The 14,271-nt window shown below is 37.4% G+C and overlaps 1 protein-coding gene across 1 annotated transcript in view; it reads left to right on the top strand.

The window, feature by feature from the left end:
• Positions 1 to 14,271, top strand: part of TTC27 (tetratricopeptide repeat domain 27) — a 393,959-nt gene that overhangs the window by 360,758 nt on the left and 18,930 nt on the right. The window lies entirely within an intron of this gene.

Below are 14,271 nucleotides of genomic sequence, written 5' to 3'. Positions count from 1 at the left end.
GTCATCTTCTATTTTTGCATAACGATCTGGTGTTTGGAACCTAACCATGTGGGTAAGTGAGGAGTGGTTGTACTTATTTCAGTGTGTGTTAGAAAAAGTATAGCTAGCACATTAAATCTATTTTATGGATATTATTGCTTATTATCATTTTAACAGTAGTCATAGAATGTTTTCTTTAAAAACACTTTCATTTAAGTAAAAGCAGTATTAAATAGGTAGTATATGGATTTGACAAACAAGTGTTAAGGTGTATGAGTAACTCAAGTTTGACCACTAAAATATACCATCAGTGCTCCAGGAGCTTTTTGGAAGAGTGAATTCCTGGGCTCTCTCCCAAACAGAAAGAACTCTGGTAGCATATTGGGTAAGGCATTTGGCTTCTAATAGGAGGTTGGCAGTTCAAATCCACCAGCTGCTCTGCAAGAGGAAGATGAGGCACTTTACTCCCATAAAGATTTATAGCCTTGGAAACCCGGTAGGGGTCACTGTGAGTCAGAATCAACTTGATGGCTGCATGTTTGGTTTTTCAGTTTGGCTCCCAAACCAATAGAAATTCAGGGCTGGGTAGTGCCTGGGGAATCTGTATGAAATTTTGTAGGCAATTCTAATGTGCGGTTAGGTTTGGACTAACTCTTTGGGCATGGAGTTTACAATGGATATAACTGGTAGCACGACTTTATACTATCTTTTCTTATCTTTGCTTGCTTTCACTATTTAATCTTGGGTTGCAAACTAGTTTTGTTTCTCTTCTGAGAGCATTCCTGTAGCCCATGGATCCCACTTCTGGTCATGTGTGAAGAAAGTGTTATTCCTCATCCTACATTGGTGGGTAGTGACTGGGGTCTTAAAAGCTTTCAAGCAGCCAACTAAGATGCAGCTAATGGTCTCCCATTGTTGAAAGCAAAGAAGAGTGCTAAAAAACAAGAACATTTGGAAGCAATCAGCCCTAGGACATGATGGCCCTCGAGACCAGAAGAACTAGATGGCTACCAATGCCAACCACTCAGGAAAGGAATAAATCTGGAGATCCTGGATAGAGTGGGAGGAAAAACGTGGAACAAAATCTAAAAACTCAATAATGACCAGAATTACTGGCCAGATGGAGCCTGGTGAGATCCCCAGTACTGTGGCCCTGGAATACATTCTGGGCCTGGAATAAAACTCACTCCTAGGGGTTGAGTCTTAGCCCATTAGTAAACAAGATGTACATGCAGACCACTCAACCCAGGGTGACACACCCACATATTCTATGGAAATGCATCCCTTGGAACAATTGACCATGGGGCACCAGAGGGGCAATGCAGGACACACAGGAGTGCATGACTATGAGGGGAAGGAGGGGGACTGGGTTACAGCTGGGGATAGTAAATGGGGAGTGAAACTAAATGTACATGTAATGTTGAATGTAAAACAAAACTCTGCTCTGTACACTTGCACCTAAAGCACAATTAAAAAAAAAAAAAAAAAACCTTTCTAGAGGGTTCCTTTTTATTAATAACTACATCTTTTCAAACCAGGGCTTCATTTTTACCTCTTTAGATAGTTAACTCACTTTACTATCTTAATTTATCTGTATGCTATAACCAGGTTTCTGTAGTCTACCCAGGAGCATGGTAATTATTACTACCCCATTTGCCGGCACAGCTTCAGAATGTTGTGTCTCAGCCAGCTGTAAGAGCTCTCTCCCAGAGAGTCAAAGCAGCCCGCTTCTTCTGTGAATTTCCTTCACAAAGTGGAAGGTAAATTTCCTAGTTTGGGTTAGATCATTGACCTATCAGTTATTTCTTTCATCAGGATATATTCCTGATTCCTGTGGTAACTGTTAGCAGCTACAGCTCCTTGTAATTTCTCTTTTTTGCATATTATAACACTGCTAAAGTGATCCCTTTTTTTGATTGATTCATATAGCAAAACCCCTTCTTATAGACTGTTTTTAAAGAAAGGAAATTTTGTTCTTATTGAGCATTTCAATCAACTTATATACAGCAGAACCATATTAAACCATTTTCTTGTCACTCAGCAAAACTGGATTCTTATCACTACTTAGGGTACTGTGGTATTTTTCGTTTTTCTCCATCCTTTCTGTCTATTGGGCATTCTCTGTCACCAGGCGCTTACTGAGAGTATCTGTATCAGCAGGACACTTTTAGGTCTGGAAGTTATTTTTCTCCCTGTGTATCTCTATAAAATTGAATAAATAGACTGAGAAATAAAAACATACAAATGAGAATTTTCAGTACTTAAAGAGCTTTACTCTAAAATATATTTGGCTGAAAGAGACCATTTATAACAGTGTATTTCAGATTTTTTTTTGTCAGACTCACAGTGAGAAACGCATTTTGTAGCACAACCCAGTATCTACTTATTATATGCATGCATGCATCAACAAATGTGTATGTACACATACAAAAGTTCATGTAACAGTACTTACTTTATCTGTTACTTAAATACACTCTGCTAGATTTTTCTCTTCTGTTCTCTTCTATAACATTTTTTCTGACTAATACATCTTGCAGGAGCTCTGGTAGCATAGTGCCTAAGGCACTTGACTGCTAACCAGAAGGTTGGCGGTTCAAACCCACCAGCCACTCCTGGGAAGGAAGGTTGGGCAATCTGCCTCAGAAACCCAAGGAGGGGTAGCAATGCTATGAGTCGGGTCAGACTCAACAGCACATAATTACGACAACAATACATCTTGCAACTCACTAAATTAATTTCTTAACCCAGTAATTTTAAAGTGTTTTTTAAATAATAGCCTTAAGAACGAGAATTGTTTGGGGAATTCTGTCTTGTTTCTCAAATTCTAGAGACTCTTCAAACTAGAAACATTGTTTGGGAATAGCTAGTGAAATGCAAAGAAAATAAATTTTTATATCTTAGTTATCTATACTGAAATACCACAGTGAGTGGCTTTAACAAACTGAAATTTATTCTCTCACAGTTTAGGAAGGTAGAAGTCGAAATACAGAGTGCCAGCTCGAGGGGAAGACACTGTTTTCTCCCTGTCAGCTCTGGGAGAAGTTCCTTGTCTCTTTTCAACATCTGTTCCTTGGAGATGTCCATGTGTCTTGATTCATTGTGTGGGGGGGGAACGGCATCTAGGAGCTTCTCAGCCCAAGGACCCCGAGTCCAAAGGATGCACTCTGTTTACATCTCTTCAGAGGGTGGTAATAAGGTCTCTCTCCCTCTCTGCTCACTTTGCTTTCCTTTTATCTCTTGTAAGATAAAAAGAGATGCAGGGCACACCCTAGGAAAACTCCCCTTATATTGGATTAGTGCTGCGACCTGAGTAAGGGTATTGCATCATACCCTAATCATTTTACAGCTGATTGACTAATCACATCAGATAATATCATGGAGAATGATTACATCATTACATAACTGCCAGTGAGAATCATGGCCCAGCCAAGGTGACACATAATTTGGAGAGGACATAATTCAATCCATGACAATATCCAAATCTTGAAAATCATAGAAAATTTAACCTAATGTACAAAAAGAAAAGAACTTATATAATGTTAAATGCCTTTTGTTTTTAATAAATATGAAATTATGATTTTATTAGTAAGCTAGTTCAATTTTCAACAAGTTTATATGCTAATTGATCATAATGTCCTTTTTTTTAAAAAAAAAAATATGATTTAGGTGGAGGTTTACAGAGCAAATTGATTTTGCATTCAGCAGTTCACACGCATTTTGTTTCATGACATTGATTGCAATCCCCATAATGTAACAGCTCTCTTTTCACTTCCCTCTGTAGTTACCTTTCCCTGTGTCCTTCCCTGTGCATTCCTGCTCTCTGAGCTATCTCCCTGTGCAAATGCTGTCCTTCTAATCTCTCAGGGTTGATTTCTCAAAGGAGTGTACCTACCTAGTGTAATTGTTTCCTTTTATTTTTTAAGCCTACAAACCTTGTAGGCTTGTCTGTTGTTTGGCTAGAAGCCATGTTGTTGTTGTTATGTGCCATCGAGTCACCCCGACTCATAGCAACCCCTCCTTGGGTTGCCGAGGCAGTATCACTACAGAAGTAGATTGCCCAGTCTTCCTTCCAAGGAGTGGCTAGAAGCCATAGGAGTGAACTAAATTCCAGGCCTGAAGGTTGATTAGGAGCCATAGTCTTGGGAGTTTCACCAGTTTCTATCAGACCAGTAAGCCTGGTCTTTTTTATGATTTTGAGTTTTGCTCCACATTTTTCTCCCACCCTATCCAGGATCTCCTATTTTGATTCCTTTCCAAATAGTTAACAATGGTTGCCATACACCATCTAGTTCTTCTGGTTTCAGGGTCTTGTAGGCTGAGGTTTGTATGGTCCACTAGTCCCTTGGACTAATTATTTCCATGTGACTTTGATTTTCTTCATTCTTCTTTGCTCTGGAGGAAGTGAGATCAATTGTTGCATCTTAGATAGCGGCTCACCAGCTTTCAAGACCCCAGTCACTACTCAGCAAAGTAGGAGTAGAGCAATGTTTCTGTGTAGTATGTTATGCCAATTGAGCTTTATGTCCCTGTAACATGGTCCCAAGTGCATGGGCCCAGTAGCTCACTCCCTCAAGCTGTTTGGCTGTGGCTAAGAAATTATCATAACTTTGCCCCCTGTTAGCTTTATTATATGTTTGGACATTCTTACTACACATACAAATACATATGTAGAAATACTGTCTGCAAAACTTATATACGGTCATGGGTATATTCCCTTTTGCCTGTCCATACCTGATCATTCAGCCTGTCTGCCTGTGGATCCACTTATAGATTAATGTTTATTTATTGTGTGTGTATGAAAGTGTTTACCTTTTTTGTCTATACCTCTTATGCACCTCTCTGTGTCTCCCTTTTCATTACTATTAAAGTGCTAGTCACTCACTTCTGGTATATTGCCTTTCCTTTCACCCAAATAAATACTTGTCTGTCACATATCTAGCAATTTTCCCTCTCTTCCCCTCCCATCTCTGGTAACATCAAAAATAGCTTCCTTCTATGTGTAAACCTTCCCTTGACTTTTTTCAATAGTGGATTCATAAAATATTTGGCCTTCTGCGACTGACTGATTTCACTCAGCGTAATGTTCTCCAAGTTCATCCATGTTATGAGGTGTTTCATGGATTCTTCATTATTCTTTAGTGTTGTGTAGTATTCCATTGTGTGTAGGTACCATAGTTTGGTCATCCCTTCATTTGTTGATGGGCACCTAGGTCGTTCCCATCTCTTTGGGATTGTGCATATTGCTACGATAAACATGGGTGTGCATAGATCTATTTGTGTCCTGATTCTTATTGCTTTAGGATATATACCTAGTAATGGGATTGCTTGATCAACTAGAATTTCTATTTCTAACATTTTAAGGAAGCACCATACCATTTTCCACAGTGGTTGTATCATTTCACAGTCCCATCAGCAGTGCGTAAGGGTCTCAGTCTCTCCACATCCTGGCCAGCGTTTATTTTCTGTGTTATGGAACTTAGCTATTATTGCTGGGATGAGATGATATCTCATTTTTGTTTTGATAGGCATCGCTGTAATGGTTAATGATTACAAGCATTTCATCATCTGTGTGTGTCTGCCTGAAAATCTTTTTGGTGAAGGATATGTAAATATCTTCTGCCCATTTTTTAATTGAGTACTCTTTTTGATGTTTTCTATAAATTTTAGAGGTTAAGTTCCTTGGCAGGTATGTCGTTGCCAAATATTTTTTCCCAATCTGTAGGTTCTCTTTTTACTCTTTTGGAGAGGTCTTTCAATGTACATAAGAATTTAATTTTTAGAACTTATCTAGTTTATCTTCTGCTATTTGTGCCTTTTTGGTAATGTTCAATAGTCTATTTATGTCCTGTATTAGGGCCCTGAAGTGCCCCTATTTTTTCTTTGATGAAATTTATAGTTTTAGGTGTTACATTTCAGTCTTTGATCCATCTGGAGTTAGATTTTGTGTATGGTGTGAGGCATGGATCTTGTTTCATTTTTCTGTAAATAGAAACCCAGTTTTGCCAGCACCATTTGTTAAAGAGACTGTTTCTTCCCCATTTAGTGGATTTTGGCCCTTTGACAGAGATCAGCTGACCATAGGTGGATGGATCTATTTCTAGGTTGTCAATTATGTTCCACTAGTCTTTATGTGTCTCTTGATGTACCAACACCAGGCTGTTTAGACTACTATGGCTGTATAGTAGGTTTTGAGATCAGGGAACATGAGACCTCTTACTTTGTTTTTTGCCTTCAGTAAGGCTTTTCTTATCCAAGGTCTCTTTCCTTTCCACATAAAATTGTTGTTGTTGTTGTTGTTGTTATATGCCGTCGAGTTGGCCCCGACTCATAGCGACCCCTCCTTGGGTTTCCGAGGCAGTATCACTACGGAAGTAGGATTGCCCAACCTTCCTTCTGAGGAGTGGCTGGTGGGTTTGAACCGCCAGCCTTCTGGTTAGCAGTCAAGTGCCTTAGGCACTATGCTACCAGAACATAAAATTAGTGATTGGTTTTTCCTTAAAGAATGCTGATGGAATCTGAATCAGGATTGCATTGAATGTATAGATTACTTTGGATAGTATTGACATTTTCATAAATGTACAGTTTTCCTATCCTTGAACATGGTATGTTCTTCTGTTAATGTAGATCTCTTATAATTTCTTGTAGTAGTGTTTTGTAGTTTTCTTTGTATAAGTCTTTTGTGTCCCTGGTAAAATTTTTTCCCAAGTATTTTGTCTTTTTGGTTGTTGCTGTTGTTAGATGCTGTAAAGTCAGCTCCGATTCATAGCAATCCTGTGTATTACAGAATGAAACATTGCCCAGTCCTGCACCAGCCTCACAATCCTTGCTGTACTTGAGCCCCTCATTACAGCCACTATGTCAGTCCATCTCATTGAGAACCTTCCCCTGTTGCACTAATCCTCCCCTTTACCAAGCGTGATATCTTTCTCCAGGGAATGGTCCCTTCTGACATCATGACTACACTAGGTGAGACAAAGTCTGGCCATTCTCACTTCCAGGGAGCATTCCACCTGCATTTGTTCCAGGACAGATTTGTTCATTCTTCTGGCAGTCCATGGTACTTTTTAGTATTCATCACCACCACCACAGCTCAAAAGTATGTTCGTTATTCATTTTCCAGTTTCCATATACATATGAAAAACAAAAAAACAAACTCACTGATGTGGAGTCAGTTTGACTCATATCAACCACTCCTTGGGTTTCTTAGGCGATATCTCCACAGGAGTAGATTGCCCAGTTTTCCTTCTAAGGAGTGGCTGGTGGGTTTGAACCACCAACCTTCTGGTTAGCAGTCAAATGCCTTAGGCACTTCGCCACCAGAGCTCCCATGTACATATGAGGCTATTTGAAAATACCATGGCTAGGATTATTTGATTATTTGTACCTTTGTCTTCAAACACACAATTTTGCTGTTTACTTTAAAGAGGTCTTTGGCAGCATATTTGCCCAGTGTAATACATCGTCTGATTTCTTGACTGCTGCTTGTGTTGATTGTGGAACCAAGCAATATGAAATCTTTGACAATTTCAGTCTTTTTTCTATTTATCATGGTGCTGCTTATTGGTCCAGTTGTGAGGATTTGTTTCTTTATGTTGAAGTGTAACCTGTACTGCACACTCTAGTCTTTAGTTTTCATCAGTAAGTGCTTCTAGTCATCTTCACTTTCAGTAAGCAAGGTTGTATCATTTGCATATCATAGATTATTAAAGAATCTTCTCCAATCCTGATGCCGCATTCTTCTTCATATAGTCCAGCTTCTCAGGTTAGTTGCTCAGCATACAGATTGAATAAGTATGGTGAAAAGATACAACCCTGACACACTCCCTCCTGATTTTAAACCATGCGTTAGCTCCTGGTTCTTTTAGAATGACAGCCTCCTCATCTATGTACAGGTTCCTCTTGAGGATAGTTAAGTGTTCTGAAATTCCCAATCTTCTCAAAGTTACCCATAATTTGTTATGATCCACACAGTTGAATGCTTTTGCATAGTGGATAAAACACAAGTAAACATCTTTCTGGTATTTTTTGCTTTCAGCCAAGATCCATCTGACATCAGCAATGATATCCCTCATTCAACATCCTCTTCTGAATCTTGCCTGCATTTCTGGAAGTTCTATATCAATATAATGCTGCAGCCATTTTTTAATTACCTTCAGCAAGATTTTACTTGTGTGTGATTTCGTTATATTGTTTGATAATTTCCACATTCTGTTGAACCTATTTTCTTTGGAATTGGTACAAATATAAGTCTCTTGCAGTCAGTTGGCCAGGTAACTGTCCTCCAGATTTCTTGGTGTAGATGAGTAAGTGCCTATAGTACAGCATCCATTTGTTGAAACCTCTCAATGGGTAGTCTGTCAATTCCTGGAGCTTTGTTTTTCACTAATTCCTTCAGTGCAGTTTTGATTTCTTCTTTCAATACCATTGGGTCTTGATCATATGCCACCTCCTGAAATATATGAGCATCGGCCAGTTCTTTTTGGTATAGTGACTCTGTGTATCCCTTCTATCATCTTTTTTTTTTTTGCAATGTTACTTCCCTTCCCTTCCCACCCCTGGTAACCAATAAAGAAAATTTCCTTCCATATATAAACCTTTCTTTAACTTTTCACAGTAATGAACTAATACAATATATGTCCTTCTTTGATTGACTTCTCTCACTCAACATAATACCCTCCAAGTTCATTCACGTTATGCAGTATTTTGTGGATTATACATTATCATATCATTAAGAAATAGGGTTAGTTTTACTTCTTGCTTATCAATTTGGATGCCTTTGATTTCCTTTTCTTGCCTTCTTGCCCTGGTTTGGACTTCCAATACAATGTTGAATAGAAGTGGAGATTGAGAGCATCCTTGTCTGGTTCCTGTTTACAAGGGGAATGGTTTCAGTCTCTCTCCAGTCTCTAACCTATGGTCTATCCTGGAGAACGTTCCATGTGAATAATGTTGGCTGCTGGTTTTGCATATATGCCCTTCATTATGTTGAGGAATGTCCCTTCTATTCCTGTTTTTCTGAGAGTTTTGATCAGGAATGGGTGTTGGAGTTTCTCAAATGCCTTTTCTGCATCAATTGATAGAATCATGTGTTTCTTTTCCTTTGTTTTATTTATGTGATGAATGACGTTGATTGTTTTTCTAATATTGAACCATACATACATACCTGGTATTAACCCCACTTGGTCATAATATGTTATTTTATTTATTTATTTATTTATTTTTGACATGTTGTTGGAGTCTATTGGCTGGGATTTTGTTGAAGACTTTTGCATCTATATTCATGAAGGATATTGTTCTGTAGACTTCCTTTTTAGTGGCGTCTTTGCCTGGTTTGGGTATCAAGGTTATACTTGCTTCATAAAATGAATTAAGGAGGATTCCATCCTTTTCTATGTTCTGGAATAGTTTCAGTAGGATTGGTGTCAGTTGTTCTCTGAACATTTGTTAGAATTTGCCAGTAAAACTGTCTTGGCTAGGTCTTTTTTATGTTCGTAATTTTTTATGACCTGTTCAATTCCTTCTTTTGTTATGGGTCTGTTCTACTTTTCTACCTCAGTCTGTTGGTTTAGGTAGGTGGATGTTTGTAGAAATCTGTACATTTCTTTTAGATTTTCAAATTTGTTGGAGTATAGTTCTTCGTAGTATCCTGATACTATCCTTTTAATTTCATTTGTTTCTGTTGTGATGTTGCCCATTTCGTTTCTTATTTGTGTTATTTGTATTTTCTCCCTCTTTTTCTCTGTTAAGTTTGCTAGTGGTTTGTCAATTTTATTAATCTTTTCAAAAAACCGACTGCTAGTCTTGTTGATTTTTTTTCAATCATCTTTTCTGTTTCATTTATTTCTGCTTGAATCTATTTTTTCTTTGGTAACTGTAGGCTTTTTTTTTTTTTTTTTTTTTTTTTTGCTGCTTTTTCTAGTTTTGGAGACATTGGGTTTAGGTGATTATTTTGGGTTTTTTTTTTTTTTTTTGATGTGTGCATTTTTGCTATAAACTGGCCTCTGATCATTATCTTTACCATGTCCCAAAGATTTTGGTATGTTGTGTGTTCACACTCATTTTATTCAAGGAATTTTTCAATCTCATTTTTTCTATTACCTAGTCATTTTCAAGAAGGGGATTATTCAGTTTCCATGTGTTTCCTCTTGTTCATTTCATCTTCCTATTGTTGATTTCTAATTTCATAGCATTGTGATCTGAGAAGATGCTTTGCAGTATTTCAGTGTTTTAAAATTTATTAAGGCTTGCTTTATGGCCTAACCTATGGTCTATCCTGGAGAACGTTCCATGTGCACCAGAAAAGAATGTATATTGTGCTGTTGTTGGGTGAAGGGCTTTATAGATGTCTATAAGGTTAAGTTGGTGGATTGTATTGTTTAGTTCTTCTGCATCTTTGTTGATTTTCTTTTCAATTGTTCTATCTGTGATTGAAAGGGGTATATTAAAGTCTCCTCCTATGACTGTGGAGTCATCTGTTTGTCTTTTTAATTCTGTTAAAGTCTGATTTATGTATTTTGGGGCTCTTTCATTGGCCCATAGATATTTATTATGGTTATGTCTTCTTGTTCAATCAGTCCTTTAATCACTATATAATGTCCTTCCTCGTCTCTTATGATGGTTTTTGTCTTTGATCAGAAATTAATATTGCCACGCTTGCTCTTTTATGGTTTCCATTTGCTTGATAAATCTTTTTCCAAACTTTGATTTTTAGTCTCCTTTTTGTCTTTCTCTCTAAGTTGTGTCTTTTATAGATAGCATATTGATGGGTATGTTTTCTTATCCAGTCTGCAACTCTCCGTTTCTTGTCTTGGCATTTAATCCATTAACATTCAGTGTAATTATTGACAAGTATGAATTGGTTGCTGTCATTTTGTTACGTGTTTTTTCGTGACATCATCTGGCTAATGATTGCTGATTTCTTTGTTCCATATAAATTTCTGTGCTGAGCTTGTTTTATGAATTGTGTTATTATTTCCTTGGTTGCTATTGTTTTAGTATTTGCTAAATATTTGTGCTTGTCCTCTTACTTTGATGTGAAGTTCTGTCATTTTTCTTTGAGGTTAGTGATTTATAATTTTCTTTCCAAGTTTAAAACAGTTCATTCTATCTTGCAGTTGTCTTGACTTCCTCACCATTTAGAAGTTGTTTAACTATACATTTTTTCCCATCTTTTTGGTTTGTAATTGTCTTCATTTGTCAAATGATGTTTCTGGTTCCTTGTTTACAATCTTGCAGACTCATTTACTTTAGATACTTCCATAACTGGGTTAGTTTCTGGGTTATGTCATCAGGTGTTAATGGTCGGTTGTTGTTTACTATTGTTGGTTCTCTGCCAAAGACTCCCTTTGGCATCTCTTGTAAGTTTGGTGTGGTTTTAACAGATTCTGTTAATTTCTGCTTATCTGGAAATGCCCTAATTTCACCATCATATTTGAGGGACAGTTTTGCTGGGTATATAATTCTTGGTTGGAAATTTTTCTATTACAGGGGTTTATGTACACCATCCTATTGCCTTCTCACCTGCATGGTTTCTGGAAAGAAATCAGAGCTTAGTCTTATTGGTTGACCATTGTAGATAGCTTTTTGTTTTTCCCATATTGCTTTCAGGATTCTTTCTTTGTCTTTGATTTTGGTGAGTTTTATGATGGTATGTCTTGGTGATTTTCTTTTGGGATCTATCCTGTTTGGGGTTTGTTGGACTTCTATAATGGATATATTCTCATCTTTCATCATATCAGGGAAATTCTCTCCCAACAAATCTTTGACAATTTTCTCTGTTGTCTCTTCCTGTTCTGGAATTCTAATTATGTGTAGGTTATTCCTTTTGATGGTACCGCACATGAATCTTAGGCTTTCTTCATTTTATTCTGATCTTTTTTCTGATTGATCCCTTTTCAAAGAATGATTCAGGTATTTGTCTTCAGTCTCATTAATTCGGTCTTCCATTTATTCAGTTCTACTCATTCGCCTGTTAAATATGTTGTCTATTTCTGAAAATTAAGTATTAATCTTCTGGATTTCTATCAGTAGATTTTTTATCATTTCTAATTTTTCATTTATTTTGTCGTTTTGTTCTTATATTGTCTTACAAAATTGTTCTATGGTTTACTCTTTGTTTTCCTTAATTTTGTCAGTGTCTTCTCTGATCTTTTTCTCAGTCCATCGAATATACCTAAATATAATTCTTTTGAATTCCTTATCAGGGAGTTCCAGTGCTGCTTCTTCCTCAGGGATGTGTTCTGAGTCTGTATCCTGTGGCCCCTTGTTTCTCTTGCTTTATCTTGCGTCTTTGTGTGGACTCTGATGGTCTGTTGTCTCTGAGACATGTGACATTTTTGTGTTTATTAATTGGTGATTGTACATTGGAGTGATTCACCCAAGATTTCCTTTTTTAATTTTGTTTGGATGTTATCTGAGTAAGCAGGGTACTGTGCTCCTCTATTCACTAGTTGGCAGCACTTTATGCACTCACCACCTATCTCCTTTCCAGTCATCAGCCTCCTGTATGTCCATGGTGTCCTTGACAAGCAGAGCTTATTCTTAGGTCCCCGCAATCTGAATGAGAATGCTGTCACTTTAAATATCCAAAATGGCCACCGCTTGTAAACATTCAAGATGGCTGTGCTCTTCATGCATCCGAAAGTCCACAGCTCAGTTTGTCTCCTTCTTTGCTGTTTCCCTTTTTAGTTATCAGCCACCAGCACAGTCATCCATGCAGCCCTTGTCTAGCAGGGCCGATTTTTATGCTAATTATCAGGTCCATACACCACTTGGAAATATTCAGGCTGACTGTGCCATCAGGAGAGTTGATAGTCCTCATCTTTGTTTGTCTCCTTATTCACTGTTTTCATTCAAGTTCTTCTACTGGTTGTTATTTAATCCACTTCTGTATCCTTCCTTTCAAAGTTCAGGGCTCCAGGATTATCTTCGGTATCTGTGTCAGTTTGGTTTCTCTTTTCTTTGTTGGAGAGGGTCTGTTAGCTTGTCTGCCTGTTTTGCCATCTTCCTGGAAGTCCTCTTCTTCCATCTACTTTTGATGTTTCCTGCATCATTCAGTATTTTGCCCATAGACAAATTTAACAACGGAAAAGAGGGAGAGAATACAAATAACACAAATAAGAAATGGGCGACATCACTACAGAACCAACTGAAATTAGAAGGATAATATCAGGATACTATGAAGAACTATACTCCAACAAATTTGAAAATCTTGAAGAAATGGACAAATTTCTAGAAACACACCACTTACCTAAACTAACACAGACTGAGCTGGAAAAGTTGAACAGATCCATAACAAAAGAAGAAATTGAATAAGTCATACAAAAAATTACCAACTAAAAAAGTCCTGGCCCACACAGTTTCACAAGAGAATTCTACCAGACATTCAGAGAAGAACTGACACCACTCCTACTCAAACTATTCCAAAGCATAGAAAAGGATGGAATCCTCCCAAATTCATTTTATGAAGCAAGCATAACCTTGATACCAGAACCAGGCAAAGACATCACTAAGAAAGAAATCTACAGACCAATATCCTTCATGAATATAGATGCAAAAATCTTCAACAAAATCCTACCCAGTAGATTCCAACAACCTATCAAAAAATAATTCATTATGACCAAGTGGGGTTCATATCAGGTATGCAAGGATGGTTCAACATTAGAAAAACCATTAACATCATCCACCACATAAAGAAAACAAAACGAAACAAAAAAACCACATAATATCAATGTAGAAAAGACATTTGATAAACTCTGTTTTAATACCCATTCCTGATAAAATTTATCAACAAAATAAGAATGGAAGGGACATTCCTTAACATAATAAAGGACATATATGCAAAATGAACAGCCAACATTATTCTCAATGCAGAGAGACTGAAACCACTCCACTTGCAAACAGGAACCAGACAAGGATGCCCGCTATCACCACTTCTTTTTGACATTGTATTGGAAGTCCTAGCCAGGGCAAGACAGAAAGAAAAGGAAAGCAAAGGCATCCAAGTTGGTGAGGAAGAAGTCAAACTATCCCTATTTGCTGATGACATGCTCCTACACCTAGAAAACCCAAGAGACTCAGTCAAAAATCTACTGGTGCTAATTAAGAGATTTAGCATTGTGGCGGAATACAAGATCAACATCCAAAAATCAGTTGGATTCCTCTACACCAGCAAAGAGATTGCTGAAAAGGAAATAAGGAAATCAATACTATTTACAATAGCTATCCAAAAAAAAAATGCTTGGGAATAAATCTTACCAGGGACACAAAAGACCTGTACAAAGAAAACTATAA

The sequence above is a fragment of the Orycteropus afer genome, unplaced genomic scaffold (assembly GCF_000298275.1).
Source record: "Orycteropus afer afer isolate SDZICR_OR568_19922 unplaced genomic scaffold, OryAfe1.0 scaffold00054, whole genome shotgun sequence".
Lineage (NCBI taxonomy): Eukaryota > Metazoa > Chordata > Mammalia > Tubulidentata > Orycteropodidae > Orycteropus > Orycteropus afer.
The sequence above is the reverse complement of the archived record's forward strand: the minus strand, read 5'-3'. Positions and strand labels throughout refer to the sequence as shown.